The following is a 13,486-nucleotide window of genomic DNA, read 5'->3' as shown; positions in this document are numbered from 1 at the left end:
TGGATTCAAATCCCGCCTCTACCACGGACTGAAGATGCTGCCTCAACAAGCGACGGGGCCTCTGAGTCTGCGTCCTCATCTGTCAGGTGGGGCAACATCTGCTTCACAGGAGAGGAAACGGGAACTGCTTTGTGTAACGTGTGACATCGAGTTACTGTGCAGTGAAAGTGTTACCAGTATTCTGTAATTGAGCAAAATGTTTATTCTTTTAAAGAAGTTCCCTGAAGCAGCCTGTGATCATAAGAAAACCGTTACCATCAAATGGACACTTGACTCTATGTTAGACATCGTCCTCAGACGTTTAGCTGTATTAATCCTTAATTTGCACAACAAAATGAACAGGCGGATAATGCTGTCAACATTTTCGAGACGAGGAAGCCTGTGGTCAGAGAAGGTGTGTACCTTGCCCGAGGTAACACAGCTGTTCTGCATCTGAGCTTGGAGTTGGACGGACGTGTGTCTTCCTCTGAGGGCCTCTGCGCCTCTCCGCTGTGCAGTGTCCTCTAAACAGGTCACGAGGCAGCATCAGTAGGGCTAGCTGCGAAACTTAGGGCTCCTGTTCAAATAACCAGGGCTTTTTGGCCTGTGACGATTTGCATGTAATTCAGTTCCGTAGATGAAATTATTCTAGCCTGCGATCAGTTGGTAGGTTAGTGCCATCTGGCATTTTTGGAAAAGCCCGGCTCTGGCACCATTGTTAGTGGTGAGAAGGCAGAGTTCACGTTCATGGAACAGTCAGCTCCAGAACGCAGAAGATGAAGCTGCTACGGAGAGCGCACAGATATGAGAACACCAGCACAGCCTGTGGGGCTGCTCGGTGCAGACGAAATCCGTGGAGAGATTTACACAGCTGGGTTTGCTCAGCACTATGGTAGAAAATATTAACTCTCAGTCTTCTTCTTTTTGGTAACCAGACTCAGAACAAGAAGTCCTGCAAGGTGGTACCCCGATATCTGATACCCTGGTGTCAGCAATGTAAGGAGCAATTGTCACGTGTAGCACTGGGAAGTCACGTGTTCTAAGGAGACCATTGTATGATTGGTAGTTGGAAATAGTGTCACTCCCTTAGGGTTAGAGTGACCGGTACCCTTAACTATTAGGAGCTGAGAACTGTGCTTCCTAGGAATCTGTGGTGTGTTGTTGATGGCCTGGGCCTCAGTTCAGGCAGACCTGGGTTCGAATCCTGGTTCCTCTGCTTCTGAGTTGTATGACGTTGGGCCAATTACTGAACATCTTGAAGTTTCAGTTTTCTCCTTCTATAAAATGGGGATAATGATGCCAACCTCTTAGGATTGTGAGGTTTAGTGATAAAAGGTTGAAATAATGAAATACATGATGGCTGTTGATTTTCATTGTAGCATTTGCAAGCGGGAAGGGACCAAATGGCTTGCTTTATTTATTCTGAAATAACAATGCCTACAAAAAATATATTTCCATACATTTCTTTGTCAAACACTCCTGTCTCAGGGAGTTATTGTAACTTTTACATGTTCACATTAATTCCAGAGTCTTTATCATCATGAAATCTATTTATAGCCCTTCATTGCCAGGCAACAAAGGACAAAGTACTGAGTGTTTCCTTTTACTGTGAAAGGTTCAGCTCTTCCTTCTTGGTCTTGAGATCAACATTTTTCGGGAAAGACAAGGCAGAGAAACTTAATCCCTCATTCCAAGGTTGAGTGGGCGTTCCTTGTTTGGGGTGGAATCCAAGCAGGAAGGGACACGTTGTCCTGTCCTCAAATAGTCTCAAGTGTTCTGTGCCGACTCCACAGTGAGTCTGTCAGGAGTTCGGGAGCTGGGAGACGGCGGGTCCAGGGTGAGGAGAGGACTTCCTTCTCGCTCTGCGTGCTGTGCGATGCACTCGCTGCCGGAGAACTCGCTCTCGGTGTGTCAGCCGTCCTTCAGAAAAGGCGGGGGGTGTAAAATACAGACGCAAAGGTCCTCTGCTGATCGTGGTGACCGTTGACCTCAGACAGGCCGCTCGGTCCTGCCCTGGCTTTGAGGCACAGAATTAGAGTAAATTCTCTGCTTCCTTGAAAAGTATCAAAGCTTTTCATACTTCTGTTGTTTCTGTCTATGGATCATCAGGAAGTAAAGGTTGGATATCCAAAAACAAAAAATCAGAAGAGTATATTACTGTTTAACATCCTGCTAAGTACCCCGGTGCAACTTGTGTTTTTAAAAGCTCGTGGAAGCACGTGTAGAAACGCTTCTGTCGTCTGCACAGCTGTGCTGTGTGTGCTGAAAGCGCGAAGGCGGATTAGAGCATCTGATGGGAGTCCACCCCCTCGTCCACGTGCGTGCTGCGTGTGCACTGGGGTCAGTGGGGTCTGGACTCTGCAGATGCAGAGTAGAGACGGTGATCCTGTGTCCTCGGCCCTGTTGGGTTAGCAGACTTGGTGCTTTGGATCAAATCTATTCAGTTACGTAAGATGTTTTATATGCAGGAAGAGGCAGAAAGGACAGCGACAAACTATTTCTTACACGTTCCACGAGGTAACAGCCAGTCAGGGCCCTTCGGCTGAGACTAAATGTCCTTTGGGACGATTTTTGTGCCTGAAGAGAAAAGAGTGAGATCTAGCCGTCAGCACAGCCAGGCAGATTCCAGTCACCGGCAGAGGCGCTCTGAAATCCAGTCTCCACTCGTCTCAGCAAGTGTGGGGCCTCCAGGGCGTTTGGAGAATTCCCTTTCCTCTGCGCCTGTGTGGGGAGGAGACAGGACGGAGGCTGCCCCCGTCCTGGAGAAGCAGGCTGCACGCGAGGCCGACCCTTGCAGGGGTCAGGGAGGCGGGGCTGGACCGCGCTCAGGACTTGGCCGCCGTTCGCTGCTGCTTGTGGAAACGCTGGAAACAACGAGAATCCACACACAGCCACCAAGTTTCACCTTCCCTCGTTTGACCAGTCCCTTCCTAACCCATCTTCAAAGTTTCCTTCTCCTCTGCAATTTTTCCTGTCTTGTTTATAGCCTGTGACATTTTATAAACTTCCGTTTCCATCAAGTCTTTGGTCCCTCACGCGACGCTGAGGGGAAGGCATTTGGCAGATGAGATAAATGGAGTCTAAAAGCAGTGACGGATGTTTCTGACATCCCATCAGGGAGTGTGGGGCTGGCTGCGAAGGCTTGGCCTTCTCATTCCAAGTCCTGCCTCCTCCCAGCCAGTGCCACTCTGCCTCCCCAAGGAGGGGCGAAGACGCGGACTGGCCTCCGTGCTCCCTGGCTGGGGGTCGAGTCCTCTCGCAGGCGCTCGGTCTTTGGAAAATCTCCTTCCGTGCTCCACTCCCTCGCTTCGCCCTCCGCCCTCCAGAGCAGAGCCAGCGAGTCTGCTGTCCTCAGGCTTCGCCTCAGCCCCTGCTCTGGGGACACTGGGCCGCCTGACACCGGCTCATGGTCCTGAGCGTGCGTTGGGGTGGGGGAGGGGCAGGGGAGGACTAGGAAGGGGGGACGTTTACTGTGTGCAAGCACTCACCGTGTTGGAAACGTCCACGGACGCTTGTTGAAGCCTGGGTAGGGTGGCCGTATTCACGGGAGGGGCTGTCACAGCCGGTGTAGTGACAGATGTGAGAGGATTGTACTGTGGGGGAGAGAGACTTGGGGCGACTCCCAACACAGCGAGGCAAGTGGGTGTTTGTGGCCAAGCAGCAGGGTGGGGCGATCCTGGCTGAACCAACCCAGAGGGTTCTTGCTGAAGCTCCGGGCCCACCAGATGTGAGCAGGGCAAAGGACAAGGAGCCTGAGCAGGTGTGGAGGGTGAGCAGGTACAGAGGATGGGGGTTCTGGCTAAACTGGTTTTCAGGCTCTTTCCTAAAATCGGCAGTTCGTGGAGGAGCGTGGAAGTGGGCCTCCAGGGGGTTGGGGAGGCTGAGTGGAGTCTGGCAAGGAGAGAGCCTGGAGGAGCAGGACCGTGGGCCCCAGGTTAGTCTGCCCGCAGTGCTTGGAGGTGGGAAGCCCATCTCTTTCTCCTCGAGGGAGTGTGCCAGACAGTTCAGCGGAGCCGGAGGCCACCCGGCTCTGCCTGACCCACCCTTTCCCGGATCTCAGGCTTTTCTCCTCCGGGTTGCATGCCTCCCTCCTTCTGAAACGCCTTGCCTCCTTGTTCACCAGGCCACTGCTGCTCCCCCTTGAGGCCTTGGCGTGGGCGTCAGTCCCTCAGGGCTCCCGTGCACTCTGTCTGTCTCCTGTGGGCCACTGGGAGGAACGAAGCATGTGTCACTCGATGGCCAGGGGCTGGCCCATTGCAGGTGCTCAACCATACTTGTCGAATCAATAAATAAGGAACTCCGGGTCTGTCTCTTTCCAGGATTCCGAGTCTTCTGGATTTCCCTCCTTTAGTTCTCGCATCTGAGAGACCTGTGTCTTTGTCCTGCACCTGGCTGGAAGCTCAGCCCTCACCGCTGCTCTGCTGGCTGTCCCCTCCCCCTCTGCCTGGCTTGGCAGGACGGGAAGGCAGGACAGGCCCCTTGATAGCCGCAGGGTGGGCAGCTTCCTTGTCAGGTTTTCCTGAATTTGTGCTGTTCAGGGTCCAACCCCTGGGGACATTGATTTAGAAGTCAATGCTGTGCATTCCAGGTGAGCCAGACCACCTGTGGAGCCTGTGGGTGGGTGTCCCCCTTTAGCTGTCCTTCCTTTGGGGTGGCCTTCCTCTTCATCCTCCTCCTCCTCCTCTTTGGCCCTTGGCAAAATTGGACTTTCTGGGAGACCAAACCAGAGCGATAAGTCTTCAAGATCTTGGATGTAAAATCAACGAGATTCCTTGGGGTGTCCCTATACCATTTAAACATTTTTGTCAGCTTCTGTTTCCCAAATTTATCATCTATGGTTGAAAATTAATATTGGTTAACATGTGGCTTATTGTGTTTTCTTTCTCTTCTGATGTTTTATTTTTCCTGTATTTATTAGCATTAGTATATGTAATTGAAGAGAAAATGGACAAAGCACAAAAGCTAAATGCTCATGTTGCAGGGCCGGGAGGAGGCTCAGCTGTGAGTTTCCAAAACTCTTGGAAAAATGGATGCCCAGACTCCCAGAGGGCCCAGAAGATCTTACTTAATATACATTTCAAATTGTTAATTTAAAAGGAGAAGGAGTGTGAACTTGCTAATCAGCCAGTGAAGACGCTGAAATACTTTCGTGAAGATTGAGGTTATGTGATTCAATAGACAGACAGTTTCGCCTCCTGCTGTAAATCCCCGGCGAGCTTTCATTCACCGAGAAGCTGTGCACATGTCACAGGGGCAGCTCTCCAGAGGTACTGAGCCAATCAGCAATCATTTATTCCCACCGAGTGGACCTGAGTTTGTGAAAAAGCAACATAGGACACGTTCATATGAAATTATAATAACGTTAAGGCCAAAGATCTTAGATCCACAACATATTCAAGTGATACATGGCAGACACCATCAGTTGCCTGCTCGACGGTGGTGCACCCCCCTTCTTTCCTGCTAACGATGCTGGATGAGTTCAGAGGTGGGGAGAGTCCTTGATCCCCGGCAGGGTCAGCTCCAACGTGATTGATTTAAACCAGTTATTATAATCTCAATTTCCTCCTCTCTTCCCTTCATAATTCAGTGGCTGTAACTCTTCTTTACAACCTCTTCTAACGTCCTTTTTTATTAAGGTCAAATTCCTATATTTTCTGAGGCACTTAGCAATATTAGTAATAACTTGATGTCTCCCCTAAATTTTTATTAAGAATGTTATTGTTTTTCTTATTCTTTAAGTGGTTTCCTCCAGCCCTACTCTCCTTCGTTATTTTGCACGATTCTGCGGACAGCGAGGCTGTCCAGGAGCACGTACATTATGTGACGGTAGAGGACACCTGAGCCCTGCGATGACAGCTGTGTTATCGCAACTGGAGCGAGTTACCGAAGCCCACTGAGGCCGCTGGCTCTTCTGAGAAGGGGGATGAGAATAGTTCTTATCTGATAAAGAGAAGTACTGTGAGGATTGAAGTTCTTAGCCCGGTGCTTTCAAAGTGCTCAGCCGGTGTGCTAAGCCCTGTTACTCTTCTCCACTGACCGGCTCTCCTGACTCGGCCTGTGGTTCTCCCGCTCTGTTGGATCTCCTCTGGACACCCTACTGTTTGTCAACATGCCTCTTAAGGCGTGAGCCACGTCCACCAAGACCGGACCCGTGCACAGAAGAGCAGGGCCCTCACCCCTGGTCCTGTACTCAGCGATGTTGTGCTCAGAAGCCTGCGTCCCCAGCACTTCCTCGTGAGGATGCCACAAACAGCCCTGCGTCTTTATCACCATTCACCACGAGCCCAGTTTCCCCTTCCCATATTGACATCATTTAAAGTCAGTGTAAAGCTGATGCTTCAGCTGCTGGATTTCGTCTGTCAGGGTCAGCCGCTAATCCAGTCGGCGAGATCAGACGGGCTCTCACTCTATATTGTGGTTGCCCGCCTCCCTCAGGCCGTCCACCTGCTTGGCCAGTGTGCCTTCTCTGTTCTTACCCAAATTACCGATAACGGATTGGGAAGGACGAGGGTAGTCATCTTAGCTGGATTTTCGCATTTTCTCCAGGTCAGCCTGGGTGCACTTGTCCTCCCAGGTGTGAGTTCGCCTGATTCCCATGTAGTTCTCGACCTTTCTCCATCTTAGCTGCAAAGACAGCCGTCCTTGACTGCCGCCCTCAGATGGGATCGGAAGCCCCCGCGTGTCTCCTTGGGTCTGACTGGCCAGGCCCTGTGAGTACGGCCTTGTTACCGTCTGGGCTCCTTCCCTGAGGGTGAGGTTGAGTGTTGCTCACCGTGGTGTCCCCAGGCTTGCACGCAGGACCTCATTAAATGTTTATTGAATGCTGAGTGAATGAATTGACGATTTTGTCACGTGTCCAGTTGAAGTCAAGGCACACGTTTCCCGTAGAGTCTGCTACTCTGCAGTCAGGCAGCCGAAGAGGAGAGGCCGTGGGGCCAGCGCACGGCTAGTTCTTGGTGGCACGTGCGGGCCCCTGGATGTCTGCTGCTCTGCTCAGAGGCCGGCAGCCAAGTTCTTCAGCAATCCTTTCCAGAATTTTGCATCTGTAGCAGTTATAGAAAACCCACGTAGGCTGTTGCACAATGAGCTTGAACTATTTACTCAAATTGAATGAAGGTTAATTTTCCCCTTATCTTTGGATTATCAGGCACATACACTTCAGATGACTCATATCACGATAAAGTCCAGAGAGAGTCCTTTAACTTGGTCATGATTTCCAGCAGTGGGTTGTGTTAACTCTGCGAGAAAGAACAGATTAGATTCTTCCTGGACCATCGTAGCGCTTTCTGGACACAGAGGACCGGGGAGACTCCCAGGATTGCGGGTCACTGGGTGAAGTTGCCCTTGGGGGCAGTGCCCTGCAGTTCACTCCTCTCTCCGAGTGTGCGAGGACAGGGTTGAGTGACCTGGCCCTGAGCACATGAACTCCTCCAGCTGCCTCCCGGCCTGCTTACCCGGCTCTCATATTTCCTATCGCAAGGCACCACATGACCTCTGATCCAGCCACCAAAACAGGGCCTGGAGAGTCGACTCGATTCCTTCCCGTCGGTCACAGAGTCCAGTGGGCTGCTCCTCTCAGAGACTGCTCACATCCAGTGCTGTGCTGGTAAACGTTTAATAACCAACTCTTTGGGGAAAAAATCCCCGATTTGTAGTTTTTGCCAATTTCCACAGCGTGAATCCTCCCCTATGGCTGATTTTAAACCAGTAAGATAAAGACACTGAATGTGGAGTTGGGAAGAGGCGTGCACAGCTTGGACAAGCTGGCCCTAGCACGCTGCTGCACATTCTTTCACTTCCCAGCTCACCTCCACGGTACCAGATCAGGGGTCATGGCGTTCGAGGCCCCAGGATCTGCCCCTGCTGACAGTCCAGCCCAGGGCCCCCTGTTCCGAGAAGCTTTCCTTGGCACCTTTGCTCCTAGTAAAGTCACTTAGGTGTCCCATAATGCCTGTGTGCACCTTTGATGTCCCATCGGGTTGCTATGCTATGTTTTGTGTCAGTCTTTCTCACTGGCTGTGAACTTTGTGAGCACAGAAACCGATGGTGCAACAAGGCTTTATTGAGCTGGAAACTATGCTAAGCACCTTATATGCATTGTCTCATTTAATCCTCACAATAATTCTGTGAGGTAGATGACCTTGTTATCCGCATTTTATAGATAAGGCACCTGAGGCACAGAGAGGCTAAGTGGTTTGCCCAAGGTTGCACAGCTGGGAAGTGTCTCCGCCAGATTTGGCCCCAGGCTGTAGAACCAGGACCCTCCCTCCCATGGCTCCTCGGCCTTTGTATCTCTTGCACTTGGCACTGTGCCTGATCCATGGCGGGTGGCCTTCGATTGTGTGTTGAGTGACTTAGTGAGGAAAGGCTAAAGTTGGCAGTGTCCTCAGCTAGTCTGTTTACTCTAGTCTCGCCCAGCTTCAGTCCAGTCTCCCAACAGCAGGCAGAATGACCTTTCAAAAATATAAACCTGGTCACGTCGCCCCCTGCTTAAAGACTTTCAGTGTCTCCGTAACTTTCCAGATAAGCTCCTTACCTTGATGCCTCTGAACCTTCACAATCTGGTGTCTGCCGGTTTCTCTAGATACACCCTCCAGCATCCATAAGCACATTTATTCATTTGAATTTTATTACTTGCCCAAAAACTCAATATTTGTTGAATAATTACTACGTTCCTGGACTCATCCTAGGTGCTTAGGATCTGTACAAAAAGAGGCAGTTTCTACCCCAGAGGGGCTTAGAGCTGAGCAGAGGGACAGACAGACGCCGCGTCCCTGCAGGAGCTGCTGAGGTGGAAGTGCAGCTGCTGCGGTGGGCGCCGTGCAGGGCTCTGCCTGTCCCTCACCCGCCCCTGCCCTGGCCGGGCTGTCGGCACGTCTCCACAGCAGTCCTGCTGCTGGTCACTTGAATCCACGTGCGTGTGCTCTTTTCTGTTCCCAGAACATTTTTATCACTCTCTGCTCCTCCTTAAAAATTCCTCCCAAGCGTCACGTGCAGGAAGTCGTGGGCCCAGCTGGCCAGCCTCATGGAACGGCCGCCGTGGGGTCCACGTCTACATCCCCCTGACGTCTAACACCTGTCCCTCCCACTGGACTCCGAGCTCCTCCCTGGGTTTGTTCCTGGACACGTAGTGGACACTGGGTAAATGCTGAAGAAATGAATGAAACAGTCCACTAAGGGTTGGAAATGTCATCTTTCCTCACTGACTCTGAACTGGCCGTGGCTCTCAACACCAACACCAAGATTTTCAATGCAGCTTTATTTTTGGGACAAAGGTATCTCTAGGAAATGAGAGAAGGAGAGCGTTAGGTCCTTCCTCCTCGGTTCCATCTCCTCCTCCTCCCCTGCCCCACTCCTCCTCTGGAACATCCACTAACATCCTGCACCAATTTCTCATGAACACGCTGTGTCAGAGGGAAACCATCCTTAAGTCTAAATCCAAAGGGCCACCATTTGGGGGGTCCTCACTGTTGCTTTTTAAACTTTTAAAAACCTGGAGTTATTGTGATAGGCAAACTTTGTCATCTTGCCTCTTGTCTGAACACTCGGGGCAGCATTGTCATGGGACAGAGGTTGAAAGAGAAGATAAAGGAGGGACCAGGGGCATCCGGGTTGAGGACAGCGATGTGGGAAGGGAGCCCAGGAAACAGCAAGGACAGCCAAGCTGGGTGGGGAGGGGCGCCGGGGGGAGGGTCCTGGCTGTGCGCACCCCACCCAGGCCCTTGGAGAAGCCCATTTCCCCCAAGGCACACATGTGTCTATTAGTGGGTCCTGGGGCTGCAAGTTGGAAAACCGAGTTTCTGGGTCTCCCTGGCGGCTGGTCTTCGTAACCCCCTGCCTTTTCTTGTCTGCCAAGGCCAAGGGCAGCGGGGCGGTTCCCATCCTGCAGCCATCTGTGCTGGAAGGGGAGGCAGAGACCCAGGCTGGAGAAGGGGCTGCTCTCTGAGTGCAGTGAAGGGGCGACTCTCGGGCACCCCTGGAGGCCTGGGCAGCTTCTCCTGCGGGCAGGCCTGCGACAGCCCTTCCCAAAAGATAAGAGAGGAAAAGGGTGGAAGCAAAGTTTGAAACCAGGCATCCCTTACCGGGTGAGAGGCCCAAGCACTCTTCGCAGTTTGGGTTATAAACCAGCATTTGAGGCATTTAGAGCAAATGAGGATTGATTGATTGATTGATTTTTGAGGAAGATCAGCCCTGAGCTAATGTCCACCACCAATCCTCCTCGTTTTGCTGAGGAAGATTAGCCCTGAGCTAACATCTGTTCCAATCTTCCTCTTTTTTTGTTTGAGGAAGATTAGCCCTGAACCAACATCTGTGCCCATCTTCCTCTATTTTGTATGTGGGATGCCACCACAGCATGGCTTGACAAGCAGTGCGTAGGTCCGCAGCCACCCGGGATCTGAACTGGTGAACCCCGGGCTGTCAAAGCAGAACGTGCAAACTTAACCGCTGTGCCACCGGGCCAGCCCCCAAATGATTGTTTTTTAAAGCATGAGCTTTATTTTAAGAGCCATCTGAGAGTTGGCCTGTATGTGATCCTGAAAATGATTGCCTGGCACTATGGGTTTGTCTTGCTGAGTAATTTCCTTCGGGTCTGGAAGGCGCAGGTGTGATTCTGGTGTCCTGGAGGAAGCTCCTCTCCTTGAGCACGAGGCGCTTCGATGAGCCGCAGGGCAGGTCCTGGAGCTGTGGAGCATTTCCTGCTTCCACCTGGAGGTGGGGGTGGGGGAGGGGGAGCAAGGGGCCCAGGGTCAGGTCTCAGCATGTAGGTGGCCTCTGCTCTCTGCCTGGGGAACTGTGTGTGTGTGTGGGGGGGTGTGTGTGTGTGGTATGTGTGTGCGTATGTGGATGTGGTGTGTGCATGTGCACTGTGTGAAGCAGGTGGGACGCCAGCAGGGGCTTCAGGGGAAGCTCAGCTGACCCCTCCTCCATCTGCTTCCCTGGCCGCCGGCCCACTGGAGCCCGGTAGGGTGGAGACGCACGTGCTCCTTGGTGGTGGCTGTCACGGGTGGGGTGAGGAGTGCAGGTGGGGGGGCGAGTGGGTGCTGAGAGCACGCTCAGGAGGTAGGACAGGGCTGGCTGGCTCCCTGCCCTCCTTTCCTGGTGCGACCTGGGGTAGCTGGTTGACCTGTGTGATTGCTTGGCCTTCTCTGCGTCCTGGGGTGGTGTTGATGCCTACCCCCGGGCTCTTCTGAGGCTCAATGCCGTCTTGCGGGGGAAGCGCTGCTCCTCGTGCTTGGCCCAGAGTGAGAGCTCTGCACCACCTCTGGGTGTCCCTGGTGACTGACGGTGCTGGACCTGATCCCTCTTCTCTTCTGTCCCCTGGTAGCCCTTCCCCTAAAGCAACCGGAGGGACCTTTGAAATGCAGATGCCGTTGCTCTGATGCCCCCCCCTCCCTGGCCCCTGCTGCTGGGCTCTGGCCACACTGGATGAGGTGTTTCTCAAACATGCTGAGCACAGCCCAGCCCCCAAGCCTTGTCCTTGCTGTTCCCCGTGCCGGGCGCGCTCTGCCCTCCGTCTTTGCACGGGTGCTCCATCCTGAGAGAGGAGCTCTGTGCCTGCACTATCACACTCGGTTCCATCTTCATCATTGTCTGAAAATACCCTGGGTATTTACCGTTTCTCGTACGTCCTGCGTCTCCTTCTTCACCCCCGCTCTTGCCCCCTTTCCTCCCTTAGAACTCAGGCCCCTGGGGATCTTGTCTTTTTTCTCCGCTGCGGTGTCCCCAGAACCTTGTACGGTGCCTGGCGTGTGAACGGGAGGGGCTTAACAAATCCTGGTTGACTCAGTGGAGGGATGACTACATCTTGCCCTGCTCGTCTTCATCCTGGCCCTTCTTCAAAGTCCAGCTCAAGACTAAACTGCGCTAGGAGGTCACTTCTGACTGTCTCAAATTTCAGGACTGTCTTCCCTTCACTTCCCTCTCAGTTCCTGCCACTGAATCCAGTTGGCCACCTCTCTCCTCTTCCTTCCTCCCTCCCTTCTACCTGGCTCTGGTGCCCATCAATTCTTCATATTTGGGAGGTGCTCAAATTTTTAAGGTTTTATTTTAGCGCCCTTGGAGGAGATAGCACGCCGAAAGCTGAGTACAAGCTGGCCCTCCTGCAGCTCGTGCAAGGGCCTGAATGCAGAGGCAGCTCACCCCTGGAAGAACACGAGGTCCCCGGTGACCTGAGGGTCCTGGTGTGGGGTAGAGAGGTGAAGGGCTGCGCAGTTCATGGTGCCTGGAAACCCCGTAGAGCGGATAACTGGGCATGAGTGAAAGGTGCACGTGAGTTCCTTGTATTCCTGTAGCTTCTCTTAGCTTCTAAGTTATTTCAAGATAAAATGTTGAAAGTTCTTTCCCTCTCAAGGTGTGTCAAGTGAAATTTATCAGGCTTTTTCTTTACAGTTTTCGGTTTTCATGCCGTGCTCGGAAAAGCCTTCTTCATCTCAAGATCATAAGAATATTCACTCATGTTTTCCTTCTACAACTTCATTTGTTTATGTTGAAATCTTTGATCTAGCTGGAATTTTGGTGTGGAAGTGGGAAAATGATCCAGGTTTTTTCTTCTAAGTGTCTAAGCAGTTTTCCCCACAACTTCTGTTGAATAATCAATCTTTTCTCACCGGTGTCAAAGGATGTGTTTATCGTGTACTAAAAGTCCTTGTTATTCCCTGTGCACATCATGTTGCTTGATGTATCCTGGACTTGTCTTCCTTTGACGTGTCCATTCGTGTGTTTCTCAGTTCTTATTTACCTCCTCCTCCATAATTTTTGGGTATTTATTCTTCCAGAAGAATTTCAGAATCCATTAACTTTGGGATTATTTGATTTCAGGTAACATACAAGCCAGTTTAAAAGGGTTCATTGGGCATATACGAGAGTTTGTCTTGTAGTTGGAGTAAAGGTGGAACAACCAGGCCTCAGTGAGGGTGAAAAGTCAAGAGGGACCTTGGTGAACGTGGCAGAAATATTCCGGCGATCACTCCAGCCTCTGCCTTAGCTACTAAATGACTTAATCTCCACCGCCAGCTTTAAAGTCTAGTTCAGATTCCTGGGAGAAATAATTGAATTGGTCACTGGCCAACACATGAATTGGTCCTCCCTGATTGAGGTGCCTCTGGAGGTTGTGTTACAAATATGGATGCTGAGACCATTCTTAGAAGGAGAAAGCTCTCAGAAAATGAATATATGGGTTTGGCAGACATCCTAAATAATGTCTAGTAAAAATCTTGCAATATTGAGTCTTTTTGTCTAAGAACGATGTAGGTCTTTCTGTTTATTCAAATCTCCTCTTATGACCCTTCATAAAGATTTTTGCTTTTTGAAAAAAAAATTGTCCCTAAATGTATGTTTAGCTGTTTTATGCTTTTTGTTATTTTCAGTGAAATCTTTTTTCATTGTATTTATCTGGATGGTTGAGTAGTTATTTTTTGTATATAAGAAAGTAATTAGTTTTTATATATAATTTTAACCAACTACTCTATTGAATTTTCTAATCATTTCTAATCGTTGTCAATTGTTT

General features: G+C 51.1%; 1 protein-coding gene across 3 annotated transcripts in view; it reads left to right on the top strand.

The window, feature by feature from the left end:
- MYRFL (myelin regulatory factor like) overlaps positions 1 to 13,486 on the top strand; it is a 109,109-nt gene that overhangs the window by 14,223 nt on the left and 81,400 nt on the right. The gene's annotated exons all lie outside the window — the stretch shown is intronic.

The sequence above is a fragment of the Equus quagga genome, chromosome 1, assembly GCF_021613505.1.
Source record: "Equus quagga isolate Etosha38 chromosome 1, UCLA_HA_Equagga_1.0, whole genome shotgun sequence".
In the NCBI taxonomy this organism is placed as follows: domain Eukaryota; kingdom Metazoa; phylum Chordata; class Mammalia; order Perissodactyla; family Equidae; genus Equus; species Equus quagga.
Note: the sequence above shows the minus strand (reverse complement) of the source record. Positions and strands in the feature narration are given on the sequence as shown.